Below are 22,762 nucleotides of genomic sequence, written 5' to 3'. Positions count from 1 at the left end.
TACTCTTTACCTTGTGCCATGCAAGCATTCTTCCTGCATTATTCATTCTCACCACAGCCCTATGAGGAAGGCATCATTATTCTTTGCCTTTTGCAGTTGATGACTAAATATTAGGGAGGTGAAGGAACTGGCCCAAGATTCCAGCATAAGTAACTTGTCTAACACATGGTACTACTATGAAATGGAAAAGCATTTGAGGATTTTTTAAAAAACTGATTTTAGAGAGAGGGTAAGGGAGATAGACAGAAACATCAATCAGCTGCCTTCTGCATGCCCCCTACTGGGGACTGAGCCTGCGACCCGGGCAAGTGCCCTGACCTGGAATTGAACCAGTGACCTCTTGGTTCATGAGATGATGCTCAACCACTGAGCTACCCTAGCTGGGCAGCAATGGAAGAGCATTTGAATGTATGCTTGCCTGACTCCAAAGTCTGTCTCATGGAGGTTCACCAAATCTCATCTACCTTTGACTTCTATGGTCTACTTATATTTAATACGTAGCCATATGGAAAGAGACCACATAATTATCACCTAAGTTGGGATACTTTTGAGAGTGAAAGTAAACGCTATCAAAAATTACACTGGGCCCTGGTCAGTGTGGCTAAGTGGTTAGAGCACTGGCCTGAACACTGAAGGGTCTTAGGTTGGATTCCCAGTCAAGGGCATGTACCTGGGTTGCAGGTTCAATCCCCAGCCCGTTGGCACACATGCAGGAGGCAACCAATTGATGTGTCTCTCTCACATTGATGTTTCTCTCTCTCTCTCTCCCTCCCTCCTTCCTTCCCTCCCTCCCTCCTTCCTTTCCTCCCTCCCTTCCACTCTCCCTAAAAAATCAACGGGAAAAATATACTTCGGTGAGGATTAACAACAACAAAATTACACTGGAATAACAGAGATAAATTGGGACTGTCCTGAGGAAAACCAGGGTGTGCCATCTATAAGGTCCCTGGCAACCCAAGTCCAAAACTTCCACCTTGGTACAGGCAGTCACAGAAGCAGGAACTTGGCAACTAACAAACCACAAAGTGACCACAAGCCTCTGCCAAACCACAGAGGACCAGTTAGAACACCTGTACCTGACTCCAGGAACAACAGAAATATCAAAGAAGATTGATTATTTACCCAACTTCCCCCTCCCACCCTATAAATAGTCTCTACCTCCTCCAGGGTGGTGACTGCCCATTGAGCTTCACCCCACCCGCACCCAGGTGGTTTTCAATAAATCTGTTTTTAACTCTCAACAAGCCTCGTATGTCTCTCCCTTGGCAAATCCCCCTAATACCATCCAAAAAGTATGTCTACTTGAGGGAAGAGACTTAGGAATGAAACAGTCTTGAGATCTAATCCATTCTTAAAAGCTCAGTTTCTTCATCTCCAAGGTAATAATAATCAAATCCTTAAATGAGATATCTGTAGGTCACCCAGCATCATCAAAGCTCATTATAACTAACGCTTGAAGAATATAAGCCCCCTTTATTTTACTGCCCCTCCTTCCCCTCATATCTTATTTTCTCAATCTTGCGTTTGCATAAGTATCCATAACCCCATTTAAATGCCCCCAGGATACAAGGTACAAATCTTATAAAATCACATTTCCCACTCTCAGCATAGGTAGGAAACCTCACTGATTTCCATCTTGGTACAGGCAGTCACAGAAGCAGGAACTTGGGAACCTACATGAGTGTAGGAACGCAGAAACTTGGCAACAAACCACAAAGTGACCACAAGCCCCTGCCAAACCACAGAGGACCAGTTAGAACACCTGTACCTGACTCCAGGAACAACAGAAAGATCACCTGATGATCTGACTACTGGGGAAATAAATGACATGTACTGTGTGACAATAACCATCTTTCATTTTTTTGAAAAGTGAATTATACCTAGCCTTTTTTGTAAACAGATTTTCTATACATTTCTGGGCATTCATATGGGAGTACCTCTCTGTTATGTTATTAATGTCACATTTAATGGCACTGCATCAATTTCCTCACAGTGCCCAGATGGGTTACAAAAAATAAAAGGAGAAATATGTGCAGTAATACTTACATGGCCAGAAATGTTCTTTTATGCAGATTTCCAACAGACTGCATCAGAGTTACCTGGATCCTGTAATAAATACAGATTTCTCACGCTCCATCCCCATCCCTAAAGGTTCTGGTTCCATTGGTATAGGGGGTAGTGTGCACAAAGTTTCTTCCCTCCCTCCCTCCCTTTTTCTTTCTTTCTTGCCCACTAGCTAATTCTGACAAGCAGACAGGGTTGCAAGTCACTTTTCTGGAGCCCCCTTATGGCTCTTCTAAACCAGCTATCCCAGTAGTTCAATCTTTATCCCAGATAAAGAAATATGTATTAGGCACCTGACATATGGTTGGTAATAGGTATAGAGGATGCAGCTGTGAATTAAATAGATCCTGGTTTTACAATTAAAGACAGTGGGTTGTTTAAAGCTTAAATTTTCAGACAGTTCCAATCCTGGGAGAAACATTAACTGTAGAAAAGAACCTTATGATTCATAACAGATAAATTCACAGATTTTCACAAATCCCTAAAGCCTTGAAAACGAAAAGCCACAGTGAGGAGGGTTCTCTCATTAACTAAATATCAGGGACCTTCAAGTATATCATGATATAGTTGAAATCATAATTGTCAGATTTCTAAATGAAAAGTTTCTATTACACTCACAATAAAGGAAGACTTTGTCAGCACCTCATTTTCCAGTCATTGTTCTCTGAGTACCATAAAACCACATTCAAGGCACTTATCTCTACATTTGCAATTTTCCCATTGGTTTGTGTAATGATTTAATTTACCTGTATCATTGAAGTAGACAGATGGCCCACGAGTGTGGCAACTGCGTATGTTTTCCATTCACCATTGCATTCTTAGTGCCTAGCACCATACCTCACACACAGAAATATCAAAAACCATTTGTTGAATGAATGGGTGAATGAATGACTGAGACTCTTCTAGCCTTCATACTATAACATTCATATTCTAAAGGATTTTAGAGATTTTCAGGTAGTCCCCTTGGAAAATTCATGCTGCCTCTGATAAGTCTAATATTAGCAAATCATTTCTAGAAGCCTAGGCAGCCTGTTGTGAATTTTGTTAAATAAATATTTTTAGTGGAAGTAAATATTCATAACTTAAACATGGCCTTTGTTTCAAGAAAGAGTCAAAGGTCATGCTTAATAAAGTATTTGAAAAAAATGAAAATATTTGCATATAAGTTTTAGTCTGAATTCTTGGGAAAACAGTCATTGCCAAAAGTCCTTTCAGAGAAGTTGTGTATTTTATTTCCCCAGCAATAGTGTATTAAGATGCCTATTTAATTACCTTTTGCCTAACACTGTGTTATTTAAATATGTTTGTTAATGTGTTAGGAATTATTTATCATTGTAATGAGCAATTCTTTCCTCATACAATTCAACGTTTTCCAATTGTCATTTGTATTCCTTTTAATTTTTCTTAATAATCAAATCTATTGTTTTTTTCCCCTTTGTGATCTTTTCTTTACCTCTATGCTTAGAAAATCCTTTTTAATCATGAGCTTAAATAATCATTTTTCTTCCTTTTTAAGGTTTCATCTTGCGTGTATTTTTTTGTTTTACAGTCAACAATTTAACTGTACTTAAACATACAGTGATGTATGGTGTTTTCAGAACTCTCTCGTTTCCGTTTTTACTTGCTCTATTTTTATGGGGGTGTGTGTGTGCGTGCATGCGTTTTCATCATTTAACCTTGCAGTGTAGGGTTGCTGCTTTGGAGAATAAGCCATTCTCTTTTTTCACCTCCTTCCCATGGCAGGAGAACTATTTACATTTTTTTTCTTCTATCCTGTTTCGAGTGGGTCTTAGGGTTCTAAAACAACTCCACAACGTGTGAGTAACTTAGAAAGGGAAGCAGAGGACAAGAACAAGTTTGACTTATTTGAATCGCCTGTATGAGTGTTTATCCAAGATGAAGAGATCACTTTCTCCTGTGGAGCTGCCTGACTTGGAGAAAGACCTCACTCAGTCAACCCTTGGCCACAGATTGGCAAGTGTTCCCTGCTAGACAATAGGTAAAGAAAGGTCTTTGATTTTGGTTTATAGAGATGAAAAGAAGAGAGAATTTATTTAAATAACCCAATTTTTAGACATAGAGAAACCCACACTTAAAGGATAAACAATATATGTGATAATACCGAGCACAATGCCTGGTACATAAAAAGTGTCAACACGATACCAGTTTGCCCCATTTGTACCAAACATAAAAGTAAAATATCTTGTTTTGGAAATCATATAGGACAGAAGACTGGCCTTAGAACCATATTACCAGGTGAAGAATTTCTGCTCAGAACTCACTAGTTATGTGACCTCAGGAAAATTATTTAATCTCTCTGTACCTGGTTTCCTCAATCTAAAATGAGAATCCAGTTCTGTAGTACTTCGGGTTATGTTTGGCAACATATAAAGAAAACAGAAGATTTCAGTGGTTTACTTATTTAGTATGTAAAAGAATTACAGAGGGAAACCCTCCAGGGAATGTACATTATCTTCTAGTGTCCTCAGGAACCCAGGCTATTTCTAGTCTGCATTCTTAGCAAGTGGATTTCATCCTTAAAGTTGTCCTAGAGTCCAAGACAGCTGTGAAAACTCCAGCCCTTCTGTATACATTCTATGCATCAAGAACCTGAAATAAAATTGGGACTCTCTAAAGACAATGGAGAGAATCACTAATGTGTCGCATCTAGTAGTATCTGCCACATAATAATTCCTTCACAGGATTGGTGAGATAATTAAACAGAATGATGGATGGAAGATGTCAAGGATGATGCCTGGGGACACAGAAGTACAGCATGTAAGTGGTATTTGATCAATATTACAAAGCAAATCAGTCTCGGTATCTAGGTCTCCAAATCTCCCCTATTTTTCATTTATTGTGTAGTGGGGTATTCAGGGATTTCCACCAGCTACTAAAGTATGGGTTTCTACTGTGTTGAACCTCTGCTTGATCCATTTTCCCAAGGCCTAAAGGTTTGCAGATTCAGAAATCTGATTTTGTTGATATAATGATAATGGTTGTAACTCTTAGAACAGACTCACAGTAAACAAGCCCACATAGACTAATGTATAGTTACTAGGATGTCAATTTATTTAGTTAGTTAATCTTCACATAAAGATATTTTTTCCATTCATTTTTAGAGAGAGTAGAAGGGAGGGAGGGAAGTGAGGGACGGGGGGGGGGGGAGAAAGAAAGAGAGACACATCGATTGGTTGCCTCCCACAGGTGCCCCAATGGGACTGGGGATTGAACCTGCAACCCAGGTACCTGCCTTTGACCAGGAATCAAACTGTGACCCTGCAGTGCATGGGCCAATGTTCTAACCACTGAGAAACACTGACCAGGGCTAGAATGTCAATTTATTAAATTACACTAGACATGTATCTTTTTTTTTAACCCTCACCTGAGGATATGTTTCACTGACTGTAGAGAGAGGGAAAGGCAGGGGTGGGGGAGAAAGAAAGACTGACTTTCGGTGTATGGGATGATGCTCCAACCAACTGAGTTACACCAACCAGGGCTCAGACATATCTTTGGCCCACATATTCATTCCCTGACAATGACTTAAGCCTAAACCAAAATTTTATTTGAAAATTATTAGTGAATATAATGACAGTACAAAAAAAATAAAATGAGCTGGAATTGGAAAAGCACATCCTCTAGTTAGGTTGCCTTCTCTCTTGTGCCATGTAAGGGTCATACTGATTTCCCCCCTATCATCTATAGTCACCATCTTCTAGTAAAAACTTATTAAAATTAGACCCTAAGCCAGTTATTGCTAACCTTTACTGACCATTTGAGGCTGAATCTTACACCTACGTCCTGACCCAGATGTAGGTAAAACTGAAGCTCGAGGGATTTCCAGAGAAGTAGCTTAGGAATTGGGCATCCATGTATTTAAAATTTCCCCCAGATGATTCTGCTGAACAACTCTCTCTGACCTGCTTTTGGGAATCACTGGTTTAGTCTACAACTTTCAACATCCTAATATGGTCAATACATTGAAGTGAGAGGTAGAGGGAGTAAGCAGGGAAGGCAGAGCACAAACCCCTCAGTCTAAGAGAATATTTTACCCCATAGGAAAGTGTTATCCTCTCCAATTCTCTTTAATCCCCACTCCAAAATTTGGAAGGACCTACTTCCTATTTGCCTTGAGAATTAATGTTGTAATGAGCCACCGTTAAAAGAAGTGACAATGTATTAGTATTTAGCAGACATATTCAATGGGTTAAGGTGCAGAAAATGTTTACAGGTTAAAATGGAAGGAGAAACATTGGTGGGGCAGAGGAAGGAATAGTTACTCTTGAGTGGGTTGATTGAGTAAGGATCTAATTTCAGCCTTGACTAGCGAGTGAATTTTGACAAGTGACATAAGGGACACAGCCAACCCTGTTCCTTCCCTTGAATTAACTGCAAGGTGATTCTGCTGAGCTTCAGATTCCATGTGGGTTTCATGTTGAAAGGTTGGTTTCTACAGGTTTGGCAACCTGATCCAAAGCCATGATTTATAAATGAGCAAGGGAATGATAATAGTTTGGGAAATGGCTTAACTTCCCTCAAGCCCTGGGGGAGGTTAAATATGGCAGTGAATGGTTTCATTGTCTCTTAGTCTTCAGAGACCAAGAACTGTGTTGACATATATGTTCCAGTTCATTAGCAGTACATCCTTTAAGAAATAAAAAGACCTTGAAGATTACAGTAAGGATTATCAGCTTTTATTCTTAGTGATAAGAGAAGATCTTGGAAGGTTTTGAGCAAAGGAGTGTCATGATCTGACTGATATTTTAAGGAATCACTCTGGCTATTACACGTTGAAAACACATTGGGTTAGGAGGAGGGGAGGCAAAGGTGGAAGCAGAGACCTATAAGATTATTGCTGAAACCCAGACAAGAGGTGATGGTATCTTGGAACGTGGAAGTAAATTGATGTGAAGTGTTCTGATTCTAAATATATTTTTAATGTAGTTATAAACGTATGAAAGAGGGAAGAAGAGAGGAGTCAAAGGTATGTTTTTTAACTGAGTAATTAGAAGAATGGAGTTGATAGCAGACCGAGCAGAAACGTTTTAGTATTTTAATACTTACTGTAACAGCTAATAGCTAATCATTTTATAATTCTTTATAATTACAAGAGCATTTGTACATATTATGACATTATTTTATCATCAAAACAACCTTGAACATAGGCTTGGTGCTATTATCATCTCTATTTTACAGAAAATAAAACTATGTCTCAGGGAAATTAAATTACTTGGCCTAAGATCTCACAGTTAGTTGGTGATGGGACTCAAATTTTAACCCAGGTCTGCTGGACCCAAATCTAGGTCATAGTCTGTTTGCCTTTTAATTTGTTGTTTATCTAGCATTTATTCAGACTAAATACACTTCTGCTTTCACACTGTAACCAAAGCAGCTGACAGCTAATACCATAAAGACATAAGGGAAAAGGTGAGAGGAATGCTTAACTCCATGACTGTGCTTCTCTAAAAAATCAACACACGTAGCCAGCACAATTGTGACCTGAAAGTGGCAAATTCTTTTGCAAGCTGCTGAGCTATAGCAGAGTTCAATTAAAAGGAGAAATCAACAGGGTGCCCTGGAGGTAGCTCTTACATCAGTACCAGATATTAGAAGACCTAGTTTAAGTTTTAGTATTAGCATATTAGCTGTTTGACCACGTTCCTGTCACATGATCTCACTTCTCTGTGGAATCTAAAGAACATAATAAACTCATAAACAAAATAGATTCAGTGACATAGAAGCATGGAATAGACTGATGAATCTCAGAGGGAAGGCGGGGTTAGATGGGTGGGGAGAGATTAACCAAAGGATTTATATGCATATATGCATAACCCTGGGACACAGACAATAGTGTGGTGAAGTCCTGGGGTGGAGGGTGGGTGTGGGGTAGAAGGGGTCAATGGGGAAAAGGGGGGAAATCTGTAATTTTTTCAACAATAAAGATAAATAAATTAATAAATACGCTAATGCAGATCTTATTTAGAATGGAACTTATTGTTATTAAAATCAATAATTAACAATTCATAAATGCAAACTTTTTTGTTTGTTTTGCTTTAGCCACCATTAATCCTGCAAAGGAGAATGTCTTACTGATCAGAATTCCGGGAATTCTAGTAAGTAGAGCTGGGAGTGTTAGTAAACAGAGCTGAGGACATGTTATTTCCATTGCTTTTTGTGGGAAACTTGCCATACTTGGTTCTCTGCAAAACCTGGGCCAACATTTCTTTCATTTGCCAAGAATTTTGCTCAAATTCATGAACCCTTGATCTAATGAAAACTCTAAAATAAAAATGTAAAACTTGCCAAGCTTTTTCTTTTCTCTCTTCTTCCTCTTTGTACACTATCTGTCCAGACACAATCGGTCACTTCAGCCAAGGCCAGGTGCATGGCAAAGTGGATTTATATTGAGTTCTTTGCCTGGCTCAGGTAGTTGCATGTTTCTCAGCTCTGAATGTCCCTGTGGATACTTTGCTTTTGCATGTTCTTCCTGAGCAGCAGAGGGATGTGTTGGTAAAACAGAGTTAAAATAAAGTAATTAAAGTGGTTCCTGGTAGGGAAAGAAGGGGAATGATGTAATAATCTTGAAGGAAGACCATTTCCTTAGTGTAAAGATGCTATCTCATGCAGCCTTGCCATTGTATCGGGAGAACGGACTGTTAGCACATTGTCCACAGATGGATGATGTTAGCAGTGGCTACAATCCCTTGGCCAGGGCTTTTGATCCAGAAGTGTGCTAGACTCATCTCTGGAGAATGCTGAGGGAAATGCTGCTATATACATGTGTCACTCCTTTGCTGCTAGTGTTTTCCAAGTTGGCCATTGCATAAGCACATGATATTATTTATTTTAAAAAAGAAAGTAGTCATTTTGGTCCATCCTAAATTATTCTTTCTAGGAAAGAAGATGGCAGGAAGAAAGATTTTCCAGCCTGATTCCAATCTAAAATTATTTGAATCTGGGTGTTTTCCTGAGCTTGGCCTGCCAGCTCCTCAGTTCTGCCTCTCCCATTTATTTATGATTTGGGAGTCATCTGTCACCATGGTATGCAAGAGAGAGGCTACAGCAAGAGGGCAAATTCCATGTGAATGTCTCCATGGGCTTCTTGGAAGATAATGTAATTACATGTTGAGCCAGCAGAGAATCCAAACGAAGAGGAGCAGCTGTGCTATAACAGAAAGCTGCTGGGATAGGAGCCAGAACGTGGGTTCCAACCTAATTCACAAGGGCTTTTGTATGGATTAAATGACATTACATATGTTCCATGTCCAGTTACAGGCACACAGCAGATGCTCAATCTTTCCCTTTCTCGGTCCTGACTTTCATGAACAAATTGCGGCACTGGAAGAATCAGTACCATTCTCAGTAACCTCATCTCTAGTGCAAGAAGAGCTGAGAATGAATAGTGCATATTCAGATGCTGTACAGTAAAGCACTATGCTAGATGTTTAACCTAAATTATTTCATTTAATCCTCAGAGTAACACTTGTTTTAGGTAATATCATCCTGAAACCAATGAGACATCCAAGGGTCTGAGAATTTTAATAATTTGCCCAAGGTCATGAAAACTTTAAATGACACGAGTTTGATTTATGGACTCCAATATCAAGTACATTAACAACAACTGGACATAATGCTTCCCAAATTTTTCTTCATGGAAGAGGAAAGGAAAAACATGAAATTACTTCACATCTTCTGTTTTATCTTTAACATTCACATGGATTTATTTGCGTTCTATCCTATAATGTATGTGTGACAGCTTTAATATGAAATAAATGCTTTAGAGTTGTGTTTATCCGCTAGTTCCGTATGTCCCCTTCACAGCATTAGTTCCTAGATACATGCACATCCAAAGATGTGGAAATAGTAAACTTTACTAGGTCATCTTATAGTCCTTTCTAATTTTAATGGTTTATAGGGTTAACTAATTGTCCTGGTTATCACGCAATTAAAATTATATAAACAGTTGTCAGTGTTACTTAGAAAAATAATGCTGTAATAATCCAAGTTTAACTGGTCAAAGTGTTAAGGGGCAGTCTTCCTAGGCTGATGCAAGGGACAAGCTATTATAGTTGACTATCCTCTTCTGAGTCAGCATATCTCATATAGTCAACTGCCATAGTTCTACGTAGCCCATCTGAGATGTGGGCTGCTGTAAACAAAGAGAATATGGCACCTCCCAGCTCCCAAAGACCACAACACCTTTTAGGTGGTCCTCTACTACAGCTGCAGCACTTACCCATTCAGTAAACCCTTTCTTCTCTTGCCCCTTCAGTTCCAACCAATCTCCAGTTAGTTGCCTAATCCTGCTTGTACCTTTGTAATAGTTCCTTCATTGACACCCTTTTAGTTACTTTTTTGGGTTGGCCACACGTTTCCTGCTGAGATTCTAGCTTTTCCTCTTTCTTGAGCTCTGCCCCCATTATCCAATACATACTGGACATGTTACTATAGTTTCTCAGTCACCTCAACTCCAAAATAAAACTCATCACAAACCTGCTCCTCCTAAAGGGTGGCCTCAGTGACTGATGCTACTCTATTAACCACCACACTAGACAGCTCAGTGTCCTGCTAGCTCTCTTCATCTCACTCACTTCATCCAGTCCGTGGCTAATTTATATCAATTCTCCTACATGTTTCCTAAAATCACGGCTTCTTCACCATCTTCCCAGTTTCTGTTCTCATTGTCAAGCAGATTGCCTCCTAATAGATCCATCTTCTTCCATTGTTTTCTCTTCTATTGCAAGGATATTTTACAAAGAACCGTTCATGCGAATCCACTCTTAAAATAATTTGACGGCTCCTTATTACCTTAAAGATAAAGTGTAAACTCCTTAGCAAAGAATACAAGATTTTCTTTCTTTTTCTTTTGTAAACTAAGAAGTTATTTTCTTGACACTTCCTAAGAACTCTACCCTTGAGTACTACCAAATCCCTCATGCTTATCGCAAATGGTGGAACCTCACACTTGCGCATTTTTACATGCTATTTCCTTTGTCAAGAATATCCTTTGCCTAATAGTCCTTCAAGTCCTGCCTCCAGCATCACCTTCTCTAGGAAACTTTCCCCATCCTTCAGATGATGGCATGTCCCACAGCAAGGTGTTCTGTTCTGCTGGATGAAATACCATTGTTTTGCCCTGACCTACGTCAAGTGAACACCATAAGTCACATGCTTGCACCTCTCTTTAAGAGACTGCCTAGGCCTGGAGTGAAGCCTGGGATTCAAGTGTGAGCTATTCTGGAGGGAAGCATCAGAGCCAAGTCTTTTGTTGAAATGGCTGATGGATCCTGGAATAAGAGGTTTTTTGAATGCCAGGTCTAGAGAATGTTATACCAATGAACAGTTTGCTTACTAGTTATGCAGAGGCCTGTTACAGAGGGCAGTTTGAGCAATGATATAAATGAAACTGGCTCTGAATTTTGCCTTTGATTCAGAGCTAAGGTTGAAGTACTTATTTGTCAGGCCTATCTCACCTATCATACAGAAGTTCTTTTTACTTGAAAAAAAAATGTTATTGCTGAGGTAAAGCTTCCACCCATATTATAAAGTTCAATGATTTTTAAACTAAAATTAACCAGAGGGATAATATAGAATGATGTTGGGAAATAAGAGTATTTTTCAGTCTTTGATTTATGAACTTCTTTCACAAATATGTAATTTCACAACACCCTTCTTAGTATTAAAAAAATCATAATTTTTAGGTAAATGGTAATTTTATATTAACTAATTTTTTATTTTTATATATTATGTAATAATTACATATTATATAATGGAATTTGCTCTTATATTACCTTAATTAATTGATATATTTTATACCCCTAGTCTAGGCTAGGGGTATATTTTATACCCCTAGCCTAGACTTCCTCCCTGAGGTCTAAACTCTAATACCCAACCATCTTCCCTAACAGACATCTCAAATTCAACATTTCCTAATCCTCTCTCCAAAATCGGCTCCGACTACAGTCTTTCTAACTCAGTTAGGAGCAGCTCCACGTTGGCTCCCAAAACTTGGAGTTCTCAACTCCTCTTTCTTTAACAGCCCACATCCAGTCCATCAGCAAATCCTGATGAGTCTATCTTGCAAATACATATGCAAATTATGACCACTTCTCATGACCTCCACTGCCACCACTGTGCTCTATAAGTCACTATTATTTTCTTGTCTGTTAATTGCAGTAGCTTCCAATCTCCCTGCTTCTGATTTGCCTTCTAACAATTTATTCCAGGACTTTCAGACTGGTCCTCTTAAAATTAATCAGATGATGTTATTCTTCTGCTCAAAATGCTCAGTGTAAAAGCCAACCTCCATATAATGGCTTAAAAGGCTCCATTTGAGTTGACTCTGGGCTTACTGACATCAGCTCCTACTACCCTACACCAGGATCAGTCTCCTTGAGCCACACCAAACTTGTTGCAGTTCCTAATATTTCCAAGCCTACTTCCTCCTCAGGGCCTTTACACTTACTATTTACTCTGCCTGGCATATGCTTTCCACAGATAATTTCTTCTTCTTCTTTTTTTTTTTTACTTGGTATGCTTGGTTTTATTATTATCATTTTTTAAATATATCTTTATTGATTTCAGAGAGAGGAAAGGGGAGAGAGAGACAGAGACAGAAATATCAATGATGAGAGAGTCATTGGGGATTGAGCCCGCAACCCAGGCATGTGCTCTGACGGGGAATCGAACCCTGATCGCCTGGATCCTAGGTCAACGCTCAACCGCTGAGCCACGCCCGGCTGGGCCACACATAATTTCTTGATTTGCTTGTGTATCTCCTTCAAGTCTTTGCTCAGATAGATGTAGAAGTAAATTATTTCCTGATGAGATTAAAATTACTCCCCTTTCCTGAATTTCTGTCTCCTTTACCTGCTTTATTTTTCTCCACACAACTTTGTTATATACACTAGACCTTGCTTTTCAATTTTTGTTTGTTGTCTCTTCTGCCAGAACACACATATTCATACATATAATAAAAAGTAAGGTCCATGCAAAAGATTTTTGTTTTGTTCCTTGATCGACCCCCAGAATCTAGAAAAGTGCCCTGGGATGTAGCAGACACTCATTATTTGTTGTTTCAACGAATTACATATGAAGACAAATTTCAACTCTCTTCCATTTATTGAAATGCTTCTTAAAATGTACTCAACATTTCTTACATTTGGAAGAAAAATCATGTTTTGGTGACAAAATAAGGCGAGATTATTTCAGGTTTAGTTTAGATACTGAGTGTAATTTAAAGGTAGGTTGAAATAACACCCCATATTACGGCAAAAAAACTTGCTTTCATGATCTGGTATCAGGAAATCTATTTGGAGTTTAGAAACAAATTGCTATATGGATAATGTCCATGATCTGTTTCCAAATTAAACTGGACATCTTTATGTTTAAACCAATACTGAGCTGGAAAACAGGCAAAAACTCGGTGCTTAATGACTGTGTTTAACAATCTGAATGAAGGCATCAGGAACCCACACTCATGCGCATCACCTGTTCATCCCCTCCTAGCCCTTCTCAGTGTCCGTGACTTGCCATCATTTAAGTTTTTCTGACAAAATGAGTGAGGCTCCCGGTGCCCTCTAAACTTTCCCCACCTCCCAGCATGAGAACTGTGGAACTTTCCAGAAGCCCGCCTCCTGCGCTCCCCACGCTTCTCCGGCGCCGGTGATTCCGGGTCTGACCCGGGCCGGCGACGCCCTGCGAGGCCTCTGGCGGGCGCACCCCAGCTCCTCCGGGCCTGGGTGGCCCCGTCTGTCGCCCTCTGCCGCCCTCCTTCCCCCGCATCCCCGGCGCCGGGTACACTCTGTGAAAATGGCGGTGCACAGGCCCGGGTGCGAGCTGCCGGGGGAAATGGGTCAGGAGAGGTGCGGGCGAGAGGGAGGGATGGGCACGCCTGGGGAACTGAGACGGTTTCTCTTTTTTAAAAAAAATATTTATAATAGACTCAATAGAGACAACAAAGACAAGCTCTCCGAAGAACCAACCAATAGCGGAAAGGAGCAGAAGCAGCAGCCGCCCTCCCGCGAGTTCACTTACCTCGGCGAGGACCTCAACTCGGCTGACGAGGCGGCCCCACGAGCGGAGCAGCGGGCGGCTAAACCAGGGCCCGGGGAGGAGCCGCGCCCTGCTCAGGCGCCTGCGCAGGGCCAAGGAGGGGGCGTGGCCCAGGAGAACCCCCGGCGCCGAGGGCGCGCCTGTGGGCCGCCGTCATCTCGCGGGAGTTGCTGGGCGTCCTCGAAGGGGAGACTTCCGACCAGGTGGAAATCCAGCCGGAGAAGCGCGTCCCCGGCAAGGGCGCCGCCCGCTCCCGCGCCTCCCGCCCACAACCTCGGGGGTGGCTCCGCCGATAAAGGCCCAGCCTTCTCCCAAGAACTCGCTACAAGGGTCTTGGGCAACATGCGTGGACACGTTTAATTCTTTTTTAATTATTCATAATAGCTAAAGATATGGAAACGCCTTAAGAGAGAAGAAAATCCTGTCATATACAACAAACTGGATATTTATTGTATACCATAATTAAATTCACCTGTAAAATATTTAGGCTTATGCGTTTTAGTTATTTTGAAATGTCCTTTTATAGTATGCTGTCATTATTGGTATGAGTTTTCTACTTGTTTTTGTTTCAATTTGATAATTTATATTTTCCTAGAATAATATCCGCCTAATCTGTATTTTCAAATTTATATGTATAAAGTTTTACCTCGTGTTTTACATATATCCTCTATTCATATAGCTATGACCCCTTTATTATTACTAATGTTAATTGTGGTTTCTTTCACTTCATTAGGTTTAATGAATCTCAGGGTATTGGTATTTTCAAATAAAAGACAGGTTTAAATGATCACTTTTAATTTTGGTTAGATATTTGTTTCCTTGTATTAATTTTGACTTAATATTAATTTGTATTTTCTGTTTTTATTGTTTATTTTTAATATGTTCATACGAATATTTATTTTCAGTCTATTTTTATTTTTTAATTACAAAAACTTAAATATATATTTTTTATTGATTTCAGACAGAATGAGAGAGGGAGAGAGAGAGAAACATCAATGATGAGAGAGAAACATTGATTGGCTGCCTCCTGGGCACCCTCTACTGGGGATGATCCGGCAACCTGGGCATGCGCACTTAGGGGAATCCAGCGGTGACCTCCTGGTGACCTCCTGGTTCATAGGTCCATGCTCGACCACTGAGCCACGCCAGCTGGGCTTCAGTCTGTTTTTAAATGTATGCATTTAGAATAAAATATTTTCTTTGGACCATTCTTTGGCTGTTATGCAGATTTAAATATGCAAGATACTCACTAATGTTCATTTTTAAGTAGGTTGTGATTTTATTCATTTTTTTAATCCTCACCTAAGGTTATGTTTTTATTGATTTTAGAGAGGGAGGAAGGGTGAGGGGGGAGGGAGAGAGAGAAACAACTATGTGAGAGAGAAACATCAATTGGTTGCCTCTCCTAGTACCCTGACTAGGGATTGAACCCAAAACCCAGGTATGTACCCTCACTGGGAATCTGAACCCAAGACCTTTCGGTACATGGGACAACCCTCCAAGCAACCGAGCCACAATGGCCAGGGCTAAGGAGGTTGTGATGTTAGGGAAGTTTTCCTCTTCATCCTAAAAAAGCACTTAAATATCCCAAATGAACAGATTTTTCGGGAAAAAAAATATATATATATATAAAATATATATATATATATTTAAAAATATATATATATAAATATATATAATATATATATATTCAAAATTTCATGCTTTTTAAGCCAGTGAATGTAGCCTATACAATTTTAACTTTTTGAAATGTATTAGGATTTCCTTTGTCATCACATCTAAGGTTAATGTTTTTGAATGTTCCATGGATGATGAAAAGAATATCTTCTGTTTAACAGGAGCAAAGTTTTAAATATATTTGTTTGATTGTTCTTGGTGTTTACGTTACTTGAGTCCTCTAAATTTTATTTCATTTTCTGTTCTTGGAATATAATTCACTGACTATTCAACATCCACTAATGAATGCTACAATCTCACATATTGCTCCATCTGAGGCTGTTGGAAGTAAGGGAACCATCCAATATGTATGATGAAAACAAAAAAGAAATGAAAACCCTCAGTTGACCCCTGAAAGTAAAGTTTATGTGTGCTGGTAGAGTTCTGCGAAGTCAATAAATAGGGAGAAAGTGAATAATAAAAAATAAGCAAGACTTCCCACTATTGATTGAAATGGTTCTGAAACTGATGCTATAACTGTATCAATTCATATTTTCTTCTCTAAAAGCCTTTGGAGATCATTAATTTTTGTGACTAAAAGAAAAAGTATGTATAAATTATAAATTTAATGGCACAGCATTTCCAAAATGTGTTCCATAAAATTACTCAGAGAAAACTACTCACTAAGAAAAAAAGAATGATTTTCATAGTTAATGCACATTTGCCTTTTTAAAGACTGGCAAGTTCTGAGGTGAAGGCAGCCATTTAACTTATAGTTATTTTGTTTTCCAAACTTTTGAAACTCTAAAAACTTTTACTTTATAAAACATCTATTACTATTTAGCAGTTCAGAAAAGCCAATTTGCTATATTATATAATTTTCATGAACATATCATTTATATAATTTATTATATCAAATTTATCCTGTTATGGACATAGAGTTATGAAAAGCTTTATTTTATGTCAATGAGTAAAAATATGAGCTACATATAAATAAGCCAAAAATGTCTGATATATAGAATACATAATTATCCTATTTATATAAATATTCATACAGGTCATATATATAAAAAAGACTTGTATGTCCTGGCAAAAATAAATGCCTTTGGTCTGAAGTAAAAGCTAATTAAAAATATTTATTCTTGTTGAGGTTAAGCTATGTTTTCCCATAAATACTTCTGGCTTAGGGTTCTAAGAATGTCCAGAGAAGTTGATTCTAAAGGTTGTCTTCCTTTTGCTTTTTTTAAAATATGTCTTTATTGATTTCATAGAGAGGAAGGGAGAGAGAGAGAAATATCAATGATAAGAGAGTCATTGATTGGCTGCCTCCTGCATGCTCCCTGTTGGGGATCCAGCCCACAACCCGGGCACGTGCCCTGACTGGGAATGTAACCACGATCTTCTGGATCATAGGTTGATGCTCAACTGCTGAGCCATGACGGCTGGGCTAAAAGTTTTCTTCATAGAATTTAACTCTTAAAATAATTTAAAAAAATAATAAACAGGGTAAAATGTAACTGATTCTAAACTTTGAAATACTTTGAGAAAAATCTGTAAATACTATGTTTTTTTTTAAGGAGATAATTTTATTAATATAATTCTATCTATCTACCTACCTATCTAGCTAGCTAGCTACCCTAGAAAAAGTAAATGTTTTAGAATTACTTATATTTTAAGACTTATCATTCACATACAGGATAATCAAAAAACTGGCCAGCATTAAGCATAATTAAAGATGAAAAGCATTCTTTCTGTGGTGTTTCAGGTTAGTTTTCTAAGTCATTCTAAGATAGGTAATTCCAAGGGTGCATATGAGTTCAAATGTCAATAGCTCCCCTCCCCCAAGTATGTATGCTTTAAGTTGGACAAGAATTGGTTATATAGCTCTACAAGAAATACTGAGCACAACATATCTAAGCTGCCTGCTGAATATTAACTGTCTATGTTGCCACTAAAAACAGATACTATCCACTGAGCATTTATCATATACCAGGAATGATGGAAATGAAAGAAATCTCACAGATTGTTGTTACTCACTTCTGCATTTAAAGAAAGAGGAACTGAGTTATAGAGAAGTCTATTTATCCAAGGTCATATGAGACAGGCTAATAGGTCCTGACTTTTAATTCAATGCCATTTCTATTGCATTAGCTGGTTTGGACTGGCCTTCCACGACTCTACAGAGTCTCACAAGACTCTTGATTTTTAGAAGATAATTTTCTGTATGTTGTCCAGACACCTCACCTTGATCTCAAGTTTATATAAACATATGACTATTTTTATTACTTAGAAGACACTAAAGCAGGAAAGTCTGACAAAGGACACAAAAAAATTGCTTTCTTTTTTAAGATCAAACATATTTCTGTATCAACTTCCATATGAATTATAAGAATATATGTATATGTCATAAGTTAATAATTATTACAATGTAGGGAAGCAAAGAGAAGCTATATTTTAAAATCTAACTTGTTTTTCTCTTCCACACATTAAATATATAGCCTAGATTTTGCCTTTTGGTTTTAGCTAATCTGTGTTCAGGGAGTGTAAATTTACTGAAGAATCCATCAAAGTAAAAAGTGACTTGACAAGTAAATTTTTTTCTAGGAAAATTATGTATATCTGCCCATACATGCATAAAGAAATACATACACACAGAAAACATGTACAGATGGACTCAAAAGTGAAATATCTATATGGATGTGTGTGTTTGTTTATACATACATATATCTACACACACAAAATCTATATTATTTTTGTGATGTTACCTCTATCGACACTGACAATTGTGGAACTATATAATTTGTATTTATATTTTCAGACATACACAGAAAACAAGGTTTATTGCTTTAATTATTTCCTTGTTGTTGTTGTTTGTAAAGTTTGTCTTAAAAGGTGTTTGTAGATATCTTTGGGTATAGCATCTCTGGTTGGTTTGTGATTGGTTTATATTTTCATTTTAATCTACTGTCCACAGACTACTTTGTAAACCCCGTAATTCAAATATGTAGATCATTCAGAATTTAAGATTTAGAGTATGGCTCTTTGGGTCTTAGAAAACACTATTAAGACAACATTCTAAACATTTAAGGGGAAGAATCTTAAAGTCATATCATAGTTTCTTTTTTAATATTTTTCAAAAAGTAACTGACTTCACAAACACCAACCATAACATGATTTAGACAACTGAGAAACAGGCAAGTGTATTTTAAAATGCTAAAATAAAACACATTTATACAAGTACAAAGCGAAACAATGCTGATAAAAATGTTAAACTTTATGAAAAAAATCATTTGCAATTCACATCAAAATAATTTAACATTCTCTATTGTTTTAATAGTACAAGCTGCAACAACAGGAAAAGAACAGATACACGCACACAATTTTAAAACCAAATCAGTTATAAGTGCAGAAAAAAGTAAGTACAAGCACTTGTAGTCCACACAAATCTTTTAGGATTGGCACCATCTCCCTAAAACATCTATATTCTATATAGATTTCTAATTACAACACCACCAGCAGCTGCCATTGAAATCTAGAAATACACACAATATACATAGTATATTTGTTCACATTGGGAAGATCAGTGAAATTCAGCCAACTATTTTATACATGCCACTTTCTTCAACAGATAGTAGAGAATCTCCCAGGCCTCAGACCCTCTTTAAAGTGAATTCTAATTTATCGTTATGGTTTTCACTGATCTGTATTTTTTTCACAGTATAAAATTGTAAATGGTTACTATAGAGATTCTGACAGCTTGAGGGTTATTAATAAGCTGTGGCTAAATGTGAACTCAGATAATACCTTTGAAGTCTCCAAAACATGTACATTTTGCTGGGAGACGAGCATAGGAAATGTTTGTTTGTTTTTCCCTTAATAAGTGTTTAATTCCTGGCTTGGAAGTCACAGAACTGCAACAGAGCCATTATACAATTCATTTACAGTCAGAAATAGCTCCTAGTCCTCCTGATCACTTGCTGGTAGCAGCAGTAGCTTGGGGAAGACTGTCACTATCAAGGCTTAGCACATTTGGGAGTTTTTCTTTGCTTCAGTCAAATTTCATCTGGTTCTCGTGTCCATGCTCCCTTCTTTCTGTTCCCCGCCCCTAATCTGGACAGACGGTTCTTCCCAATCCAGACATGCTCTTCTCAGGCTGCCCCACTCCTCTCCCCAAATCAAAGAACAGGTAGACTGCTCCATGTAACGTGATCAAACCAAGTCTTCTTTTTTTCCATCCTGGGACCAAACTGTCCTTTAGGGTCACTTTTCTGAACTTTAGTATTTCGCTGTGCTCTCCCCTTCCTTTTAGTCCCAGCTGAATTATCACTGGGCACCAGGAACAGATTGTTTTCAAGGAAAATCAATGAAAATAGGTACCCAAATTAAATGTGAAGTTCGTATCTTAGCCCTAGAATGAATATTCAGTTCTCTTTGTGTTGTAGATTTATTACTTGGAACCTGGTATGAGAATTGGCAAAGAGACAGAGTTAGCATCATTCCAAAATAAAAAAAAAATCTCAGGAATGCATTACTAATAAATAATATGTATTATACAATGTATAGAATGAAGTGGCAGAGGGTACAGAAATACAGGGAAAATACATCTTGTTCACCTCTAATTGGATAAATTACTTTTCTTAGAGTTGATTGTAATTTAGTGTGGAATTATTACATGGTGATTTATTTGCATTAAATTTCAATTTCTAATACATTCATGTACTTTTGAAAGAAATACGTTACTAAGAAATTAGAAAAGGAATTTGATCGTGGAGAAAGGTAAAAAAATGTTCTTCTGTTGGTCAATACAGTGAAACTTGTACTTGAGAATAAAATGGAAGTGAACATAAGGGTTTTATGAAACAAATTTTAAAACTCAGATGGTAAAGCATATTTAGAAAGGTTTCAATGCCTAAGAAATCAAGACAGTAATCCTCAGGTGAATTCCACCCTTTTGATGAGGATCCAGGGGTAATTATACTTCGAAATATTTACATTTGTTTTTCAAGTAGAGGCAGACATTTGCTTTCAATGAAACCATAAACTTTTGTGAGATTCACTCTGTTTCAAGAGCGTCATTATCATATTTAGGATTAGGGTGCTCTAATAATGTTATTTCAAATCTGTCATGGGAGGTTTGGATTTTTAATTTTATATTTCAGTAAATTAATGTTAGCTTTTAATATTTTATATTGGGAGATTTAAAATTTAATATTAAAACAAGTATCAGGAAAGGGAAACCCAGTAATATATTTATTATAGCTTTTAAAAGTGGAGAATGATAAATTATGGCCAGTGGATATATTTCCATTTCTCACTTCATTTTTTAAGTAAATGTGAAACAAAAAACATACATACAAAATAAGGATATTGAGCAAAAGGAAAAAGGTTTTACTTACTTTTCTCTCAGGCCAAAAATATACTTCCGCCTCACAGAAAAACTTTTTCATAAGGCTATCTTTAGTATAAGGCTGGGTCAACTCAACTTTAAATTTATAGGATACCTCCTCCTTTTATTACTATCCTTATTTAAAAATCGAAAACATTTGGCACCTGAGGATAGCTGTAATGGGAGGAAGAAAGAGATGACAGTGGATGCAGGTCTTGAGCTGTGAATTCTATCTACATGAGCCTATCAAAGCATGTGTATTTCTATTATAATTTTAAATCTCTTTTCTGCAGTATTTAAAAAGTGACAGTCTGAAGTGCACAAAATTATACTAATAATTATTTTAAAAAGGAAAATATTCATAATTGCTTTGCCTCTTTTTGGAATGGCTAAGAAAGACTGTGTGGTTTATATTCGTTAAGGTTCCTCCGTTTTAGTATTCTGTATTGCTTTGAAAAAAATCTACATTTGTCATAGTTCATAGCTGCCCTGTTTCAGCAGCCAAGGAAAGTTAAAATCACTGCTCACTGGCATGGCTAAATCTCTGCTAAGCCGACTTGACACAGTTTAAAATTCCCAGTGTATTAAGACTGTGTTAATTTTTTGAACAACAGTCTCTGCAAACGTGACAATGTCTTCATTGGGTCTATGGACCATTCTTCCAGTGGTGGGACTTGAAAAGAACAGAGGAGCTTTTTGTGCATCAGGTTCTCAACAGAAAGGTATGAAGAAGCCCAAATGCGTATGTTAATATTTTAGCTGGCAACACTATCGGAACAGCATTCGTAAGGAGGAGTGGCCACATTTCATGAGAGAGATAGCCAAGCTGGAGCTTAAGAATTATTATTATTATAAAGAGAATTTCCAGCTACAACAACGCACCCCAATGAGGGAATTACAAAACAGTATTCCAGAAAATATTTTTTTGCTACTCCAGTATTGATTGGCAACATGGTGAAATAGTCAAGAAATCTTCCACTGGTTTTCTTGGTTAATGGAGGTGAACTGAAATAAACAGGTGGAATCCGGATGCAGGCTTCTGGAAGAGGGTTTCACAAACAAATTGGAAAGTCAGTCTGTGGATATAAGCCCTACACACAACAGCGCGCCACTCACTGTCCAGTTGTGTGTTCTGCCTCCTGGGCACACTCACTACGCCTTAGTAAACACTGGGCCCAAAGTACTGCTTTTCAAGGTCTTTAAAAGGAAAAAGAAAAAGAAAAAACAAGAAAAAAAGAGAGAGGTTGACGTTTTGGTCCCAGATTTTGAGTTTGTTAGAAAATGTACATTCATGTTTGGTGACTCAAAGAATCTTCTGGGAAAAGAACTCAAGTAAACAAACAAAACTTTTTACAGTTGCTTATTAACTATGCTTTCCCCCCTGCGTTATGCTGTTTCACACTCACTGCTTCCCTGGAGCAAAGCACTTGGTATGGGACTGTTTTAACAGACTGCTGTCAGCCCTCCGAAATAGCAGTGTTTCTTAAAAGCCCATGTTTTCTAAGGCCACTGGAAGAAAATCCGCCGGAAGGTTTGTCGTTGGTGTCGTCGTCGGTTGATGTTCCGCAGCGCGGCTGGCCTCCTGTTTCCGCTGCGGCT

General features: G+C 38.0%; 1 long non-coding RNA gene across 1 annotated transcript; it reads right to left on the bottom strand.

Moving 5' to 3' along the window:
- Window positions 1-19,085: 19,085 nt before the first annotated feature.
- LOC107532401 (uncharacterized) lies at window positions 19,086-21,236 on the bottom strand. The gene is made up of 2 exons (XR_001602724.2): window positions 21,174-21,236; window positions 19,086-20,235 (listed from the first exon to the last, which is right to left on the bottom strand). It is a non-coding gene; the product is annotated as an uncharacterized LOC107532401 (long non-coding RNA).
- Window positions 21,237-22,762: the final 1,526 nt, after the last annotated feature.

Source organism: Miniopterus natalensis, chromosome 11, assembly GCF_054644295.1.
Source record: "Miniopterus natalensis isolate mMinNat1 chromosome 11, mMinNat1.hap1, whole genome shotgun sequence".
Taxonomy (NCBI): domain Eukaryota; kingdom Metazoa; phylum Chordata; class Mammalia; order Chiroptera; family Miniopteridae; genus Miniopterus; species Miniopterus natalensis.
The sequence above is the reverse complement of the archived record's forward strand: the minus strand, read 5'-3'. Positions and strand labels throughout refer to the sequence as shown.